The sequence below is a fragment of the Papaver somniferum genome, chromosome 6, assembly GCF_003573695.1.
Source record: "Papaver somniferum cultivar HN1 chromosome 6, ASM357369v1, whole genome shotgun sequence".
NCBI classification, from domain to species: domain Eukaryota; kingdom Viridiplantae; phylum Streptophyta; class Magnoliopsida; order Ranunculales; family Papaveraceae; genus Papaver; species Papaver somniferum.
The window spans coordinates 176889432-176909026 of record NC_039363.1 but is presented as its reverse complement, the minus strand read 5'-3'; the positions used below and the strand labels follow the sequence as shown (position 1 = coordinate 176909026).

The window sequence follows — 19595 nt, the reverse complement described above, 5'->3', positions numbered from 1 at the left end:
AATTTGTTTTGGAGCCACTTTTAAAATTAAGAATTACAATAAAAATAAAATTTAAGCGTAGATGATTGGATTTTGATATTCCTTAATCCTTTTAGAGCCATCTTTTGATACAAAATTAAGAATTACAATAAAACATTAAGAGAAGAAGATAGGGTTTTGATTTTACTTGAATAATTCCTTTTTTTTATTCTTTTTCCTTGGTGCATTTCTTGATACAAAATTCAGAATTACACGAAAAAAGAAAGAGAAGATGATCGAAGGTGGTGGTTGTGTAGAGGTCATAGAGAAGAACAGGTGGTGTCGGTGGATGGAGATGGAGAAAAAAGTGATTTGGAACTTTTAGTGTTTGGGTAGTTTTAGTTTACGGGGATGGGAAATAAGTGAAACCAATAAAAATTAGATTTGGAAGCCTATCAAAACAAGGAACAATAATTCAATTTCCGACCTACCGGATTCGAACCAGTGACCTAAGGATTAAGCTGCAAACTACTACAGTCCTCCGCTCTACCAACTGAGCTAAGGTCGGAATACTGTTAATTTTGAGGAATTATCATATTTAACTAAGTAGGTGGCTTTGTCTCTAGGGCCATATCTAACACGACAGCCATTTTGATGCTCTCCACAAGTAACCACATCTAAATCTTTGAGATTTCTTTGTGATGCTATCTGAAAAAGTTGCAGGTGATCATTCAAAGAGGCTAATTTCCAACGAAAACTACCTACAAGGCTGATACGTTTCTACCCATATAATAAAATTACTTTCTTTGCAATCGTACTGTCATGAATCTGTATGGCTCTCCAGGTCCACACCTAAATTTCATAACGCAGTTCCTACGCCTTTGTGTTCATGCTTGATTAGCGGATGTCCGACCAAAATCAACGCAAATCACACATGGCACAACAAAGTCTACAATTAACAAAAGAAGTACAGTTACCTGGAGTGGCCTTACACTACACTTCGAAAGTTGCATGAAGTATAGTAAAACTTTGGTTGTACGAAGCATACCCTGTTATAGCAAAACCATCCCAACTCTCCTGTAAAACAGTAGTAGACTCAAACAGTGTCATGTGCAGGATTTTACTATGGGCTACCTTTCTGCATATGTTATCTATCGTATATCAAGGGTTATACAAATGTTTTACAGCTCAGATGCAGTGATGGGGCCACGGAGACACGACAATTTCTCAAAATATAAGGATACAGATACCTTAGGAAATCAGCTATATTTCGACTAAAGTTACCTTACACTAAGAAACCATCACTGCATTTTGGTTATATAAAGCATTCAATTTGTATCTCTGGAGCGAAACCATCCATTCTGTAAAATAGTAGGAGACACAAACAGGGGAACTAGTAAGAAAAACGAAATCTAACAGGATCCAGGAAAAATATAACTGGCATCAAAATTTCCCTTCTGATGAAAGAGTTTTGAGATAAAAAATAATTCCGACCTACCGGATTCGAACCAACTGAGCTAAGGTCGGAACACTGTTCAAATCGAGGAATCATCGTACATAATCACTTAGGTGGTTCTGCTTCTTGTCTCTAGGTCTCTTTCTAGCTTTTCTATAATCCAAAATAAAATGCATTATGGTTATGTGAAACCCTTACCTCTTTATCGGCTTCTACCATTGTTGGAAATCTGTATACCTTCTCACAAAAGAACCTAGCGACAATCCATTTTGAATGGATTGCAATAGGAACATCTGAGTCAGTACTTCTGGCTTACTCTCCCAAGCAACCAAGTAGAGTAGAACTGTATATGTGCGAGTAGATCGGTAACTACTGGACCCTTAAGATTAATAAAAAAAAGAAAAAAAAAAGAGTAAATAAATCACAATAAAAACAAGAAGTTGATGTAAGGCAGACGTTACTGGTAGAGTCGACACAAAACTTCACTAAGAAGTAAAACCAACACAAGTAACCACATCTAAATCTTTGAATCCTTCCCAGATTCTTTATGACACAATCTTATAAGATTGCAAGTGATTATTCAAAGAGGCTAATTTCGAAGAAGACTACCCATCTATTACTTGGCAAATATGGTACATTTCTACCCATACACTAAGGCTAGTTTCTCCGGGTCGTTGTGTCATGAATCTGAATGGCTGTCCATCTGCAACACCTAAATTTCTTACCTGAGCTCTTCCTTATTTCTCAATCGAAGAAGGTTTGTATACGGACAACAATGTGAATAAACAAATTCGTGTAATCACATCAATTTTCCCATTTTAATTCCATTAAACTAACATGCAATCAAAAGTTGGTGATAATTACCTGATGCCCTCTTCTTCAGTTTCATCAAACATGATTTGACAACACCAGAAATCGCTAGAGTTCCGATTATTTTGTCTCAAGGACTCCGAAAGAGGGATTTGGAATTGATAGGGTAATGCCTCTAGCAGTGGGAAATATCCTTGTTAGCAATGCTCCGTATGGCAACGTCCAAACTTGCCAGTCAAATGTACGGGCAAATATCCTTAATATGATTGAATATGGATATTTCGTGCGTACGAATAATTCGTCCGGTTAAGTCGTTAGCTAACTCGGTGAAATTCGCACAACATCTAAATTCACCACTTTTTCCCGGTCAAATTTAAGATCGATATGATTTGCGTTTACCATGATTGAAACTATTTAGCTAACTCAACAACATCCAAATTCACGACTTTTTCCCGGTCAAATATAAGGTCGAATCTGATTCGTATTTACTATGATTGAAACTGTTTATTCGTGAATGTTTCATGCGTACTAATAATTCGTCCGCTTCAGTCCTTAGCCAACTCATTTTTAATCGATTCAATTGAATGGATATTGATCGTTTTTCCCCAAAATTGGCTCGGCAATTGGAGAGTCATCATCCTCGACTATGATTAGGAGGGATGAAAACGAACGGAAGGAAGTAGACCCGGTTGACGGTTATTACGGCATGAAAATGACAAAAAAAAAAACATAACCTAAACTTTTAAATTTAATCTTTACCGTTGAGTACCAACAAAATTCAACCATCAGATCTATAACTATTACAAAAGTTTTTACAAGACTGTTACAAAATAGGTGTTGTGTAAATATGACGATTATGGATGCTACAAAACCACTGTGGCCAGAAATGTTACAAAAACTGTTAAGAATAGTGTCACAAAAATAAGCTACAATCGGCAATCCAAATTTCGGTCGTCCTATATTGTTGAAACAGTCATCTAGTATATTTATTGTTTCTTTAGTGGTGGGCATTCGAACCGTAACATAAAGGTCCCCAAAACCTTGTTAGACCTCTAAACCACTTTGTTTTCTTTTTTGTAAATATGATTCACTAATAAAATTAGAGTAAGGTTGAACCCAAGATTACATCACGAGTAGAGGCATCTAATTCCGGGAGATTTGAGTCTCTTCTCCTAATATTAGATTTATTTACTAACTGTTTCTGATCAATATATGAAGGGGGAGTTTTATCCCAATCTAAAATGGCATGAATTTTTTTAGTTTCTTTTGCTAATGTATATGCTACTTCGTTACCCGTTTTGGGTACAAAACAAAATCCTAAGAAGTTCCCACAATGTCTTGCTCTTTTGTCTACTTCCTCCAAAATATCTTTACTAATCCAAGAGATGGCCACTGGATTGCCATTTAAATTTCTTATTAAGGTTTCGCAATCACTTTCGGTGCTGAAGTTGGTGAGAATTTTTTTTTTTTGCCCATGTTGTTGCCTTCAAGAAACTTATGGCCTTTGCATCTTGCGGATCAGAACAAGCTGAAGGTCTTGCTCTTCCTCCTTCAAAAGTACCTGAATCGTCTCGTAGAATTAGTGCAAAACTAAATGGAAGAGAGTCAGAGATCCATGTTGTATCCACATTAGTTTTTAGGTTATGTCAATCCGAAGCTAACCAGGGGACAGGTTATTTTTTTAACTCTTATTCTATTGTTTTTGTTAGAGCATAGCTCGGTTGAACCCACCAAGCGTTGGTATTTCAAGTTTGGTTGTCATATTTTAGTGAACCAAAACTCATTTAAAGAGTCGCTTGATTATTTACTAGAGTCAACTTCGTATAGGTTAGCTTGAAAGTATTGAGATATGAGACATTACAAGTATTACGTGAAGACTTGAAGAATGTGAAGAAGTAAGGAGCTACAACGACGACATCATCCTTCCTCTTGAGGTTAATAGTATTTGAATAGAACTGTTTAATTTCCTAATGTATCTTTCAAGTCGTGCATATTGAAAACATAATTGCGAAGCTGTGAATGATTATACTCTAGTTAGACATAGTATTAAGGAATAAAAAACGAAGTATAACGCTTATCTTTTGAACTTCGTATATAAGACATCAACATAATCGTATGAATGCTATTGTGATTATGTATGGGTATGGGTGAATATTTCGTCCTAGGAAACAGTGTTTTACATTCGTTTAAAGGAAGTACAATTCATAAACTTGTTTTATGAATCGAAAGGGAAATCGCTAGGCTTATTGGTATTGTTATTCATTGCAAATCTTTTAAATTACCAATACGTGTGTTTAGTATAACCGCTCATAACTTGTTTATGTATCTCGGTAAAACTATTCACAAGGCCTGACTTTTGTATTGGTATGACTTTTATTAGTGAAAGCGATCTTAAGTAATCACCTGAGATGGTATGATCGATTTGTTGTAATTGGTATGAACAACTCTAGACATTGGGGAACCGATCCTAGTAAAAGGTGCAACCGATCACAAAAGGGGAATCGATCCTTGTAAAAGGTGCAACAAGTTTTTAGTTATTGGGAACCGATCCTATGAACATGTGCACCAAATAGAAGTTAGATACCATATATATGTGGGAACCAATCCTAGTACCTAGTCAACCAAGTTTTGGTAACTAGCGTGACTAATTCTAGTACCCACATGGAGGTAGAACCGAAACTTGTTTTGGTAGAACCGTGGAACCCATGTTTGGTGATTTGATAGTGTTAGAGCATTGCTCGGTTGAAATCGCATGCGTTGCATGTTTGTCAACGTTAGTGATCAAAACTATAAGTCTTGATTTATAGTCTACTATAGCTAAGTCTCGGACTAGGATAAAAAGTGTAGTTCAGCTCAAGGACTTCATGGCGATTCATCATACAAGTAGAAGAACTACTCAAGGAACCAGTGGAACTTCTCGACGAAAAGGTATGTAAAGACTTGAACTTATCTGTCACTCAAAAGTCTATTTACTTTATCTCCTACTTCTTGAGACAAAAAGTCGTATGTTATATATAGACTTAGATTATACGCATTTGGTATTTCGATCAAAGTATACTTCTCTTATCTATATCTCGAAATATGTGTTGGTAAGCTTTTCGCTTCGACCAAGTTTATCTTTACCTAGTGACGAAAGTCATGATATGTTCCAATCACTTTGAAAATTGCTTTGACGAGAAATGGTGTAACAACTGTATAACGTCCTCTAAGAATGTTTCAATGATTAGAATGAGAGTTTAGATTACATAACCAATGAGGGACATAAGCATTGTTGTGGAAACACATTTATGTATAAGTCCTATTCCTTGAACCAAAGTTTTCGAACTTTGTTGATGAAGAGAACCGGAAGAATGGCAAGTGCCAAGTCCGCGAACTGCCGAAGTTCTCCAACCCGAGAATTTCTGCTGGAGTTGACAAACTACTTGCGTGAACTAAGTCCGCGAACTCAGTACGCGAACCGGTGAAGTTCTCATAGCGAGAATTTCTGCTGGAGTTTGTGAACTCCGTCCGGGAACTTAAGTCTGCGAATCTAGTCCGCGAACTTGAGTAGGTTTTATCTAAAAACTATGTTTGTGAAATTATTCTTATATAAACTAAGGAATGCAAATTTCAAACCGTGGGTATATAGTTCATGAACCGATTCGAGTGAATCAAATCGTTTTTGCTTCGATTGTGTCTTGTGTAGTTACATAAGATTTCTTTGCAATTGAACAACTCTCTAACTAGTTCATTTGAGTCATTTGAACTAGTTATGGTGAAGAAGAACATGGTTGATATGAAATGCTCATATGGCTAACCTTTTGGTTAACTATTGTTGAACCAACAATGTACACGTTTGGGTACGGTTAACAAACCTAGAAGCGTGCAGTTCATTTGTGTATAACAAGCTAAGTTTTCGATCTAACGGTTGAGAAATATTAGCTTGAATCTGAATCAGGTTTTCATCTAATGGTGAATATTGATTGCTTTGTTACCAAGGCAAAATCCTGATTTGAAAGACTATATAAAGGAGACATCTAGTATTGTGCAAAACTAATCCCCACACCTTACGTGTGATACTAGTTCGCGTACTAGAGTCGGTTCTCCTTTAACCTTTGGTTTTCTTCTTCTAAAACCAGGTTAACGACTTAAAGTCTTCAGTGGGATTGTGAAGCCAGATCGATACTACTTTTATCGTAGTTGTATGATCTGATCTTGCATCTTCTATCGTCCGAGTACAATCAGATTGATTGGCTTGAGATTTGATATCTCTGATAGGCAAGATATAAAAAGTAATCACAAACATCTTCGTCACATTGTTTGTGATTCCACAACATCTTGTTTAGCTACCATACGATTAAGATTGTTGTGAGGTGATTGATTAATCTAGGCTGTTCTTCGGGAATATAAGACCGGATTATCAATTGGTTCTTGTTCACCTTAATTATTATCAAAAGACGGAACAAAAACTTTAAGGTTTTTCTGTGGGAGACAGATTGGTCTTTTGATAGACTTGTCTGTGTGAGACAGATTTTTTTATTGTCAAAGCCTGCGATTTTGGGTCGTAGCAACTCTTAGTTGTGGGTGAGATCATCTAAGGGAATCAAGTGCGCAGTATCCTGCTGGGATCAGAGGAGTAGGGAATACAAGTGTACCTTGGATCAGTGGGAGACTGATTGGGGTTCAACTACAGTCCAGTCCGAAGTTAGCTTGGAGTAGGATAGTGTCCGTAGAGGCTTAATACAGTGTGTGTTCAATCTGGACTAGGTCCCGTGGTTTTTCTGCATTTGCGGTTTACTCGTTAACAAAATTTCTGGTGTATGTGTTATTTCAGTTTCCGCATTATATTATTTTATCTTTATAATTTAAATAATACAGGTTGTGTGTTAGATCAATCAATTGGAGAATCCGACCTAACGATTGTTGATTGATATTGATTGACACTTGGATATTGGTCGTTGGTACCATCCAAGTTATTCCTTGTATTTGATTAGTACTCGCAGTTTCTGTTTGAGGAAATCAAATCAAAAGAGAAATATAAACTTGTTGATATACTTTTAATTAATTTAGTCTTGTTGATTCTCTTAAAAGTATATTCGAGTTTGTCCATACAAATTGCTAAGAGAAATATTGGGTGGTGTTGTTAGACCCCCGTTTTTTCAGATAGGATAATCAATCACATAGTTCTTGGAAGTCAGATGAACCAATTCTAAACTCGTTTGGAAGTGTGGCAAATCGGTTCCAAGATTCTAAATATGAAAAGGGATTTACAAAGTAAAGATGTCGACATACTTTGAACATGTGCAGTAACTCTTATCTTTTATTGTTCAAAGATATTCCTTAATAGCTAAAGGAGAATCCCGGATCGAAATAAATTGAGAATCTTTTAATTAAGGTTTTTAGTTTTATATGTTTTTAATTTCTAGCAATTAAAATGCATATCTTTAGAAAATAAAAATTTGTAATGTGGATTTACTAATTGGAGATTTTCTAATGAGATTTCGGTCAATATTTGGACAAAACATTAATTATGGAAACCGAATTTGGAAATATATTGCATATCTTGAGAATATTTTTGGTTTTGGAAATTCCTTGGTGTCCAAACTTCCTTGGTCTATAAATATTGAAGTTTGCATTTCAAGCAAACTAATCCTCAGATCCAGTAAAACTACCTTGTTGTGTTGTTACTGGTGGAGCCATCTATTCGGAGAGGAAAGTAACCTAATTAGGCGAAATCTTTTACGACCGCTCGTTTTAACGACTTCTTTGGGATTGTGAATCTCTACGAGTACCGTTGGTGTGAAACTAGATAATTGCAGTTTATTATTAGTTTTCGATTGATTTGATTGACTAACAGTTGTTGAACTTTGATTTCACCTAGTTTATTTATGCTTGAGAATCTTCTTTTCTTTATAATATTTACTCAAATTAGATCGAAGTTTCGACGGGGATCTTTAGACTGTTTGTAGATTTAAAGACGTCTTGTGATAATCCATTGTTAACAGACTCCGTTCTGTGTGTGATTGATCACAAGATATTCAAGTTGATTGTGTGCAGGTGTTTATTGAAGATCAAAGAATATTTGAAGACAAATAAGATTTTTGGGTTCATAATCTTTGGTGTGCACAATACTTGTTTCGGCTGAAAAAAGATCCAATTATAATTGGTCTATCTTTGTGATAGATTTGATTGATTAGTTGAGTAGATCGTCATCAATACAATTCTATGTGATTCAAAGTATTGATTGCAAAATCTTGACAATTACTTTGGTAGTTGTTATTAGATAGATCTAAGGACCTGACAAAGAAGTTTATTGGGATAAATGGAAGAACCTTTTATCAAACTCATATCACTTGATTGAAAAGAGTTGTTACCAAATAGATTTGTTGTTCCTTTATTGTTTGGAATACGAACCAAAGGAATTGTTCCAAGTGCGTGACTTACTGCAAGTTGGAAGCGCAGGGATACAGACGGAACTAGGTGAACTATAGGTTTAGTTGCTTGGTCTCAACTATACGAAGTTGGTTTAGATTTTGTATAGCGACCTAATCCTGAGTGTATTCAATTCTGGATAAGGCCCGGGGTTTTTCTGCATTTGCGGTTTCCTCGTTAACAAAATCTTGTTGTGTCTTTTACTTTTCTATTTCCGCAATTATAATTGTTTTATTATAATTAGAAGTAAAATACACAAATGTTAATTCCTATTTACTTGATAGCAATCCTATTGTGATTGGTTAAGTCCGAACCTTTTATCAAGTAAACATACTTCATTGTTGTATTGTCTCGATCTTGTATCCATAGTCAATCACACAAGTTATCTTATTGTCGTATTGTCTCGATCTCGTATCCATAGACGATCACACGAAGTGTGAACCGATTAGTTGTATTGTCTCGACTCAGTCCATAAACAATCACTTTCGGAGAAAGGACTTATAGGTGGAAAAGTTTTAGATTGAGGTATATTTGGGTACCCTCGTCTTTTCAATTGGTATCAGACCAGGAAAACACTAAAAAGATCTAACAATCTTTGTTTGGTGCGATCCAACCTATAAGAAAATGAATCTTTTGAATGATTCAGTTAACGCAATGTCAAGATTAGATGACTCAAAAACTAACAATGAAATTGTTGAGTCTTTACGTTCCATAGAAATTTGCTCTGTGGAAGAATGTCAATTGTATCTCAGACTCACTGAAGATCCCAAAGACAAAATGAGTCGAAAACTCATTGAGTTTGCTGAAATGGAAAAACAGATCAGGGATCAGACTTTAGAACTCGAACTCTACGATTTAAAGGAAGATGAGTCTTTCAAAAAGACCTGTAAAATTCTCAGTGATAGTCAGCAACTACAGGATGAAGTGGATACTTTTCTATAAAACAAGCTTCTAGAGAACCAACATCTGAAAGAAGTCAATATCTTCATGACTACTGCATGAATTTTTATCTAAATAATATCAACATGGGTTTGTGTCCAAACTATGTTGAAATCAAGTCAAATATCTGTGTCAACATACCATACACAGATATTGTTTCTGAAGAGGAACAAATGACTAATATTGTCAAAATTCAAAGAAGTATCTTTGGAAATTCAATATACTTCAAGCCCACAAAGTCTTTCAGACTCAAACTGGTTAGCCCACTTGAGGAAAGAGGTTCAGATCCATGGTAGATCCTAAAACCGAATCCTGTGAAACCGAATCGGAACCGTCACGATGTTCGGTGATAATAACGAAGAGAGAAATAAACTCTCTTATATCCCCTTCTTCGAACAGTCTGACAGAAAGGGAGAGAGTTTGTTCGAAATCAAAAATAAAGAATTCTGATTTTCTTTTGTTTTCGAAACAAAAATTTGATTCAATCCCACTCATTCTTCAAGGGGTACTGGCGGTTTTCATCAACTTCACATCCAAAGGTGTAGTTCGAACATCAACAGACATCACCGATTGTAAGTGTTCTCTTCTCTATTTCGAATTCGTGTATTCTAGCAACATGCACAATATGGATTTTACAATAGTAAAAGGTCCTAATCAAACCCAAGGGAGAATCACACCGAACTTGAACTTTACTGATGAAACTATCGATCCTCTTGCATATGTTTACTTTGATGTTAGTACTGGGATTTATTTTGTTGACCGTAAGTGCTTTAAGAAGTATAGTTCAATGCATGATAAACAAATCATTTGTAAAAAGAAATATGTGTATGTTTATATGAAGTATTACAATGAATTAATTTATAACCGTAATGACTGGGGAGATATTCATTTTGGTAGTTATCCTGGTTCTCCAGAGTTAACTAGGGAGTTTTATGGTAATATACACCTTGTGGATGAAAAAGACTATAAGTTCTTCATTATGGTTAGAAGGCGTAGGTTTGAAGTAAATAAAAGTATTGTTGCATAACTACTTGGTTGCCAGTTGGAAAATGTTTCTCTACCCAGGAGCAGAGACTTCAACAAATAGCATATTGTTGAAATACTTGGTGGTGGTAGTTGGAATGGTAAAAGTCTATGTATTGATGATGTTCCAGAACATCTTAAGTTTTTTGGTAAGCTTGTTGTACCCAATCTTTCACCTAGAAATATGCACAAGGTAACATGAAGTCTTAAAGTAACTGCGTTAATTTATCACATGGTGATTGGAACTACAATCTTTGATTTTTGTGGATTCATTATCAAAAAAATGATCAGAATTTGGAAGAATGGAAAAAGCATGGGATTTCCATGTCTTATTACTAGAATCTGCAGTTCTTATGAAATTGCTGCAAATGATTCTCAACGACTTGTGCCAAAGGCTCATAATCACTCCATCATCAACAGAATGATGGGACAAAGTCATACCAAGACTAACTCAAGTGCTGGTCCCAGTGCTTCTATGAAAGATGTTGGTCTTGGGACATTTTATCGAAGGCTCAGTAGGAGGAATGATTGTATGGAGCGCCAAGCCAGCTTTGCATCTCTCCAGCATCCAGAACTTGCTTCATACCTCACCCTGATTGCTGAAGAATATAAGGATACAAAATCTGAAGAAGATTTTGACTTGAGCGACACCAGTTCAAGTTCTTAGACTCTTGTCTGTATCAGTTTGGTTCTTGTTGTAACCATAAGACTGTGTTATCTTTTGAACATTTTGTTTTAAGTATTGTAAAACTTTAAAATTGTGTTCTGATCTTATGTATAATAGTATGATGTATTTAGAATTTTTTTTCAGTACTATAAAAATTATCATTGTTATATGTTATGTTATGGGATGTTTGATTTCGGTTTTCATGACCTTAATATTCGATCTCATACGGTGTGAACCCTTATGGTTTGGGTGACTTTTTGGTTTAGCAGGATTAAGTTCTAGCCCATGTTGGTAGGATTTATCAAAGGATCATAAGGGGTTATGATTGAAACAATATGTGAAATAGTCACAATATGTTGAATCGGTTGGTTTAGCATAAAAGCATATGTGTTTCAGGGTTTCAACTTTTGCATTGCATAAGTTAAAACTGGTTTTCAACCTATCTCTGGTAAAGGTTGGTTGTTGTTGTTCTTTTGTCTTTCAAGAGGATGACAACAAAGTGATATGTTGGTATCAATTCTCCCTGGAAAGATGCAAAGGAAAAGGAGAAGAGGATGCGGAGCTTGAGGTAACGACTTTGTTAGTTAACCGTTTTCATATTTAAGAAAAGCCTGAATTTTATTGCATATATTTATTGCTTTTGCTTAACGAAATTTCGGTGCAATTGCGGTACTTTAATGTCTATGTTGTTTCAATTGCTTTCGGTTGAGTGATAGGTGTTGTAAGTACCTAATTTTATATCTAATATTTATGCTTTCTTTGATTTTATCTTGTGAATTGCATCTCTTATGTTTAGTTTTGAGTTATTAGGTGCAATGGGGTCCTTTTGAGCAAAAGAAGGAGAACTTGTGCATTTGGAGCGTAAAAGAGAAAAAAGATCAATTCACAGGCAAGCTATACTTGGAGCAGGCCAAGTTGCACAAGAAGGAGTGAATAATGTACTGTCAGTTTCCCACAACTGACAGTTGAGCAAGGAGGAGAATAGGCAATCAGTTTTGTGAAACTGACAGGCCAAATAGACTGATTATCTCATATCCAGGACTACGGGTGTAAATAGAAATTCTCATCATTACCTAGACCAAAAATTGAGAAAAATTAGCTTTCTCCCAATCATTTCTCAGCCTCACTCTCATGGTGTCTGAGAACCAGGAAAATCTGATGCTACTTTGTGGTGATGATGATGAACAGATCGAAGAGAGTGTTTCTGGTGGTTTCTATCAAAGCAGGAATTCAAATTATGGGTTGGTGTTCAGTGGAATTTGGGTTGGTGGTACTGTTATTGGTGATGGAAGAAGTTAGGGTTTGAGCAAGAAGAAATTCATGGAATCAAAGATGGGTTTTACTGGATTTGAGTTGAACCCAGTTTGTTAGTGATTGAGATGAAGATTAAGAAGATGATGGGTCTGTAGGGATCGAGTGATGAAGCTTCATAAGTTGATGAGATTGGGGATCGATAAATTGTTGATGTTGTTGAGAAGAAAATCAGGATGAGAAAGTGAAATTATTTTTGACGCATACGACAGCGATCAAATTTTGGCGCCGCTGCCGGGGAGGCATACGGCTTGTTATTAAGTTTTTAATTTCTTATCATCATTTCTGCTTTCATATTTGCTTTTTGTTTCTTGTCTTGTTTATCACTTGTTTTTGAGAATTGTGTTTCAGGTACCTTACTGAAATACAAATTGGGAGAAGCAATGGGTGATGCAAATCGCACACTCAGGGAGCTAGCTTCTCAGAAGTTGGATCAACAACAATGGTGTATTGAAGCAACTTCCACTTTTGATATCAAGTCAGGGTTGATCAGTCAAATACTAAAGTTCCATGGATGTGTATGGGAAGATCCGAACAAGCATCTTATGGAGTTTCAATGGTTGATGACAAACATGATACCTAATGGAGCTAATGCAGATGAAGGAATATTGCGTGCTTTTCCTTTCTCTTTACGCGATGCAGCTAAAGATTGGTTATATTACTTACCGCCTGGTAGTATTACAACATGGAATGGGTTGAAGAGACTTTTCTTGGAGAGATATTTTCCTGCGTCGAAAGCGACTCAAATTCGCAAGGAGATTTTTGGGATGAAACAAAGTGTGGGGGAATCGTTGTATGAATGTTGGGAACAGTACAAGAGATTGGTAGCAAGCTTCCCTCACCACCAATTTAGTGACGCAATGATTATCCAATATTTATATGAAGGAATCCAAGCAAGTGATAGGAATCTTATTGACGCTGCAAGTGGTGGTGCACTTATGAACAAGACAGTGATCCAAGCTAGAGAGTTTATTGAGAGTATGGCACCAAATTCTCAACAATTTTCAAGTCGTGGATCAGAACCACCTACCAAGGGAGTTAATCAAGTTGACGAGATTATTGAATTACATCCACAAATGAGCAATATGATGGCACTGATGCAACAAATTGCAGCAGTGGTTGTAAAACCATCACGCCCAACTTATGAGAACGTAGAGCATGTCAATGATATATTCTCAACTCAGCCGTATGGTATTTACTCCAACACTTACGAACAATTTGCAAGTACAAGTTCTGTTTATAACCATCCGAGTGAGTTCCAACAACAAGTGCAACAACCGCAACAAGCCCAAAAGCGAAGGTTCCGACTAAGAGCTCCTTCTTATCTATTTAAGAAGAACTCGCCCTTTTATTTCTTACTAAGATCGCCTTCTTATCACAATAGATAAGACCATAAAAAAATATTATCTTTGTAGGCCCGATTCCAAAAAACCATCCAAGGGTGGTGAGGTCATTCTTGCGTGGGCTTTGCTTTGATGATGGGTAGGCTTGTTGTGCTTTGGCCCTTCTGGCTCTTCGAGATCAAAGGCTGACTGATTCTACTGTCTTCTTGTTTCAGCTGTGTCAATACGCTCTGGAAAAACTCCAACAGATTTACAGTCTGTCGTTTTTGACCGCTCGGCCACTCTCCCTAAATTGAACTCTCCTCAAGTAGGAATTGAACCCACGACCAATCAGTTAACAGCCGACCGCTCTACCACTGAGCTACTGAGGAACAACGGACGACAGCTCTTATGATTATCTTTATTTTAAGTCATATTTTTCAACACGCTCTGTAGGATTTGAACCCACGACATCGGGTTTTGGAGACCCACGTTCGGAACCTCTTCAATACGGTCTGGGTTGCTAGCTTCCGTTCATAGTTTTGCGACAGATGATACACGAGGACTCTTTCTCTGGCACTTCTTCCTTCTAATGACCGGCATATCTATTATTCTTTTCTCCCATATGAAGCAGCAGGCATCGTTCCATAGAACCTATCAAAAAGAGATGGTTGTGGCGCGAGCACGAGGCAGTAGATAATCATCCTGAGATCTTCAGGTCTAGTGGCATCAATATGTTATCCTTCGCTTTCTTGATCCCTTTTCTGTTATTTGGCTCGAGACTACATGCATTCCCGACTGCTTCCTGCGGCTTGGATGAGTATACTCGTTTATCTCGTGACGGCTATAAACAGTTCCTTCTTTCTATTAACAAAGTATCCCCTCTTTCTTCGATCTTCTGGAACCGGTACAGAAATAGGTGCTTTTTTTACGCTGCATCAGATAGCTACCTCCGTTACGGTTCGTACAATTTCAATGATCTGGATTTCTACTTGGCTCTAACGCCGATAAGAACTGCTTTACTTATCATAGAACTTGGTTGCTCACTGGTTTGCTCTCCACGTGTAATTGGCTCTCCAATAAATAGGTCGCTCTACCAATAGGGATTATTCCAAAGCCCTTATAAAAAGCTTCTTCTGATTCAAAATCGCGGTGTAACGTGTACCCCCCCTGTTTCGGTCATGGAATAGATGAAATAAACAAAAAAAATGGATTTTGGTTCAAGAATAAAATTTTATTGGAACTGTCCATATCCGGTTCATCCTTCGGAACCATATCACATCCCGGATCTAATGAAATAGGATGAATTGAGACGGTTCATTGGTTTCAAAAGCAATCTGCCACTTTTTGGCGACTTTCACTTTCAACTCGATGAACGGCCTACGTGCCCTTTACGCCCAGTCATTCTGAAGAACACTCGCCCCCCCCCCCCCCCCGTATTACCGCGGCTGCTGGCACGGAGTTAGCCGGGGCATCAAAACACCAAACCACCCAATATAAAGGCGGTTTTCTGTGCTGGTTATCCAGTTACAGAAGCGACCCCAAAGGCTTTCACTTTCGCGTCTCTCTAAAATTACAGTCATGGTAAACTGGAAATGAAAGTCTCTTTCTTTCTCACATCCGTTCTCTATCCCATTGTCGAACCAAAAAGATCGGATGCCTTGATATGGAAATATTTGGTACATGAAACCACGATCTGATGTAGATTGTAATTGTAGATTTATAATAGAAATATTGGAATCACAGAAAGATATTCCAAAATAGACGGTTTTTGTGACTCACAAGAAATGTTTTTCTGTATAGGAACAGAATAGCCATTTATTCCTATGAAGCATTCAGGAACAAGAACATTAAATCAGAAATATCGACAAATTCTTCTGTATCCCAAGTAAATAAAAAAGAAATAAAGGGGGTACGCTGCTACATTAAATCAGATATATTGGTTAAATCCACCCTCGTTATAGGACTTAACCAAACATCTCACGACACGAGCTGACGACATCCATGCAGCACCTGTATGAAAGTCAGTACCATCCCATTAAGGACAGTCTAGTTCATATGTCAAGGGCTGGTAAGGTTTTGCGCGTTGTATCTAATTAAACCACATGCTCCACCGCTTGTGCAGGCCCCCGTAAATTCCTTTGAGTTTTGGTTTTGCGACCGTACTCCCCAGGCGGAGTGTTTCACGCGTTAGCTGGGCCCTTGATTTGCACCAAGGGCGAACAATCATCGTTTATGGCATGGACTACCAGGGTATCTAATCATGTTTGCTCCCCATTCTTTCGCACATCAGCGTCGGTAGAGACCCAGAGAGCTGCCTTCGCTTTTGGCCTTCCTTCGTAGATCTCCGGATTTCACCCCTACACACGAAATTCCACTCTCCTCTATCTTACCCAAGTTCATTGGTTTCAAAAGCAATCCGCCACTTTTTGGCGACTTTCACTTTCAACCCGATGAGCGGCACGTATAGTCGGATCCTTCCGTGAGCAGTAAGTAGCAGATCTCCCCTTCTTTATGGAAAGCAGGTGGAATTCTTTCAAGGTCGGTAGATCCGGTCGAGGTGGTTTTACCAGCGCGTAGGTAGTCTAACTTCTTATGACCGAGTCTTTCTGGCCCCTGTGAACATCTTTTCTGGATGTATTAAAGAGGGATTTTTAGGGGCTTATTAACAATAGGGTCTGTGAATGCCCTTTAAACCGGGATGAGATGCGAGATTTCCCTTAAATCTACCAAGTCCCGCGATAGAGAAAAGAACGAAAGAACCTCGTGACGGCTATAAACAGTTCCTTCTTTCTATTAACAAAGCATACCCTCTTTCTTCGATCTTCTGGAACCGGTACAGAAATAGGTGCTTTTTCTACGTTCTTTACATTAGTGACTGGAGCTTTCTGGGGAAGACCTATGTGGGGAACCTTTTGGGTCTGGGACCAAGGTCGGTGGCTTCCGTTGACCAAGGAAAGCATCTCTTCCAACAAGCTATGCTAGGGAAGGCGGCCCTGGTAGAAAGGGATGTCATATTAATTTGTCGTTTCAATAGTAGATTCGGTCCCATCTTTCCGCGGGAAAAATTTATGCCTAATTGCTCCACATATAGTTCCTCGAACCACATTTTCTAAACGAACCAGAGCCAATCCGAATTGGTCTTGTAACAGATCCTCTACAGAGCGAATACGTTTATTTTTCAAGTGATTCATATTTTAACAATAGCTAAAGGCCCTGATACTACCACTTGGATCTGGAACCTACATGCCGATGCTCACGATTTCGATAGACATACCAGTGATTTGGAGGAGATCACCCGAAAAGTATTTAGTGCCCATTTCAGTCAACTCTCCATCATATTTCTTTGGATGAGTGGCATGTATCTCCACGGTGCCCGTTTTTCCAATTATGAAGCATGGCTAAGTGATCCTACTCACATTAGACCCATCGCTCAGGTGGTTTGGCCGATCGTGGGATTGGGCAAATCTCACCTCTTCTTTTCTTCTTTTTCTTTGCGATTCTTCCTCTTTTAGGACTTGTTGGCAGAGGAATTCCTCATTCTTACACGGATGATCCCGTTGCTAAAAAGGACCCGATCATTGTGCGACACTAACACCCGGAATTTTTGAGAGTGAGTCTTACACCCTACATTGACGGATTCTTCCTGGGTCGATGCCCGAGTGGTTAATGGGGACAGACTGTAAATTCGTTGGCATGTGTCTACGCTGGTTCAAATCCAGCTCGGCCCAAAAATTCGTCGTATTGCATGCTCCTTTTACTCGTGATACTAGATACCTATAACCAATAGACTAAAGACTAGGACATTCTATCCCTCGATTGCAGCTCTTGCCGCAAATTATAGTTCAATAGGACTCCAAAGCCCATCCCAGTTAATACGAGTATGCTAAATAGCTTTTTATCTCAGTCCGAGCTTACCCCATAGAAGACTCTCTTTAAGCAGCAAGAAATTCTCTTTTTCAAAAGGAATCCCGTTACTGCATGGATCACTAAAACTCCGTAATATTAGGACTTACTATCTTGAAACCTCTACCCTTTTTGAACTCTAGCTGCTCAGGACTAGATCCCTCTGCTGCCCAAGATATCCACTAGTGGAAGGCGTAATCCTTATACAATTGACTGTCGAGACCTCCTCACGTACCTATCAATTCTGACTTAAGTACCTAGCTTGCTTGTGCCCCTTTAAATGCAGAACGTGGCGTCTTATGTCCAATCACTTGCTGCGGATCCTTTTTGTCTCTCTAGAAAGGGTGCTTGTAATCCACACTGGATTTTAATCAGATTTTGGATCAATCTATATTGATTGACTGCCTCCATTATGTTGTTGCTAGCAAATACCACTCTTTTTGGTTTTGGATCTTCCAAGTCATTCCCGCAGGAGATCCGGACCGATTTTTTTCTGATCCTTCGATAAAAAGAGAGCGGTACCAAATCGAGGCAAATTCTGAATACTAGATATGACCCCAAAATATTGGGTCAAGGTCGTCCAGTGAGACGATGGGGGATAAGCTTCATCGTCGAGAGGGAAACATCCTGGATCACCATCTAAGGCCCCTAAATGACCGCTCAGTGACAAAGGAGGTAGGGGTGCAGAGACAGCCATGAGGTTTGCCTAGAAGCAGCCACCCTTGAAAGAGTGCGTAATAGCTCACTGCTACTTTTGACGGCCCACAAGAAAATCTGTCTCTGTCTTTAGAAAAGCCAGTGACTTCATCCCCGTGTCCCTATAGGGAGGCTCATTACATTACTTCAACTAGTCCCCGTGTTCCTCGAATGGATCTCTTAGTTGTTGAGAGGGCTGCCCAGGGAGGCTCATTACATTACTTCAATTGAGATAATGAAAAATTATTTCTTAGTCGGAACCTTCGGTGGTTCTCGAAAAAAGATAGCGAAAAAAATCAAATGAAGGGCGAGTTCTGGTTATGAAGATAAGACCAATATATAAGACCCTCCTGGCCCAACGCTAGACACTCTAGGATCCTTTTTCAAACCTGTCGGGAAAAGCATGAAAAAAAGGCTCGAATGGCACGATCCCTCCGTCACCCCTTTCATTCTGGGGTGATCTCGTAGTTATTGGTCTGTGAAGATGCGTTGTTAGGTGCTCTATTTTCCCATTGAGGCCGAACCTAAACCTTTGCTCAAGAGATAGCTGTCCATACACTGATAAGGGGTGCATGGATTCTCGAGAAGAGAGGATCTGTGGTGGTCCCCCCCGGACCGCTCGGGATCGAGGTCTCATTAGTCGAAGAAGACCCTGGCCAATCCACGTGGCCTGCTTGACGAACGCCAGCGACGGAGACATCGTAAATTGGTCCGCGGACATCGTTATCAGTCTTTCTGCCTTTCTTTCCCATGACGACTAGAAACGGGCAAATCAAAAATTTCACTTCGAATTTCGGACCTCAACATCAGAATTGGAAAAGATGGTTACTTTGGTGGAGGCTCTAATGTCTGTGGTACAACAAAATCAACAACTAGCGAAATTAAATCAGCAGAAAACAGATAATGCAATTAAGGAGTTGCAATCACAAATTGGTCAACCACAACAACAACAACCTCAAAATCAAGGGTCCAATATGGAAGAGTTGCTGAAATCTTTTATGCAAAGAATGAAGGGTGTAGTCAAGGACTTGCAAACACAAGTTGGTTCGATGGCTGAGGAGATTAATCAGTTTCATGCACAAAATGGTGAGAAACT

The 19595-nt window shown here is 38.3% G+C and overlaps 2 non-coding genes across 2 annotated transcripts; both read right to left on the bottom strand.

Annotated features, from left to right (window-relative positions):
• Window positions 1-439: 439 nt before the first annotated feature.
• On the bottom strand, window positions 440-526 carry TRNAY-GUA. Its single transcript is given in 2 exon segments — window positions 440-475; window positions 490-526. It is a non-coding gene; the product is annotated as a tRNA-Tyr (tRNA).
• A 13691-nt stretch (window positions 527-14217) lies between these two features.
• TRNAN-GUU lies at window positions 14218-14289 on the bottom strand. The gene has a single exon. It is a non-coding gene; the product is annotated as a tRNA-Asn (tRNA).
• Between the last annotated feature and the right edge of the window lie 5306 nt (window positions 14290-19595).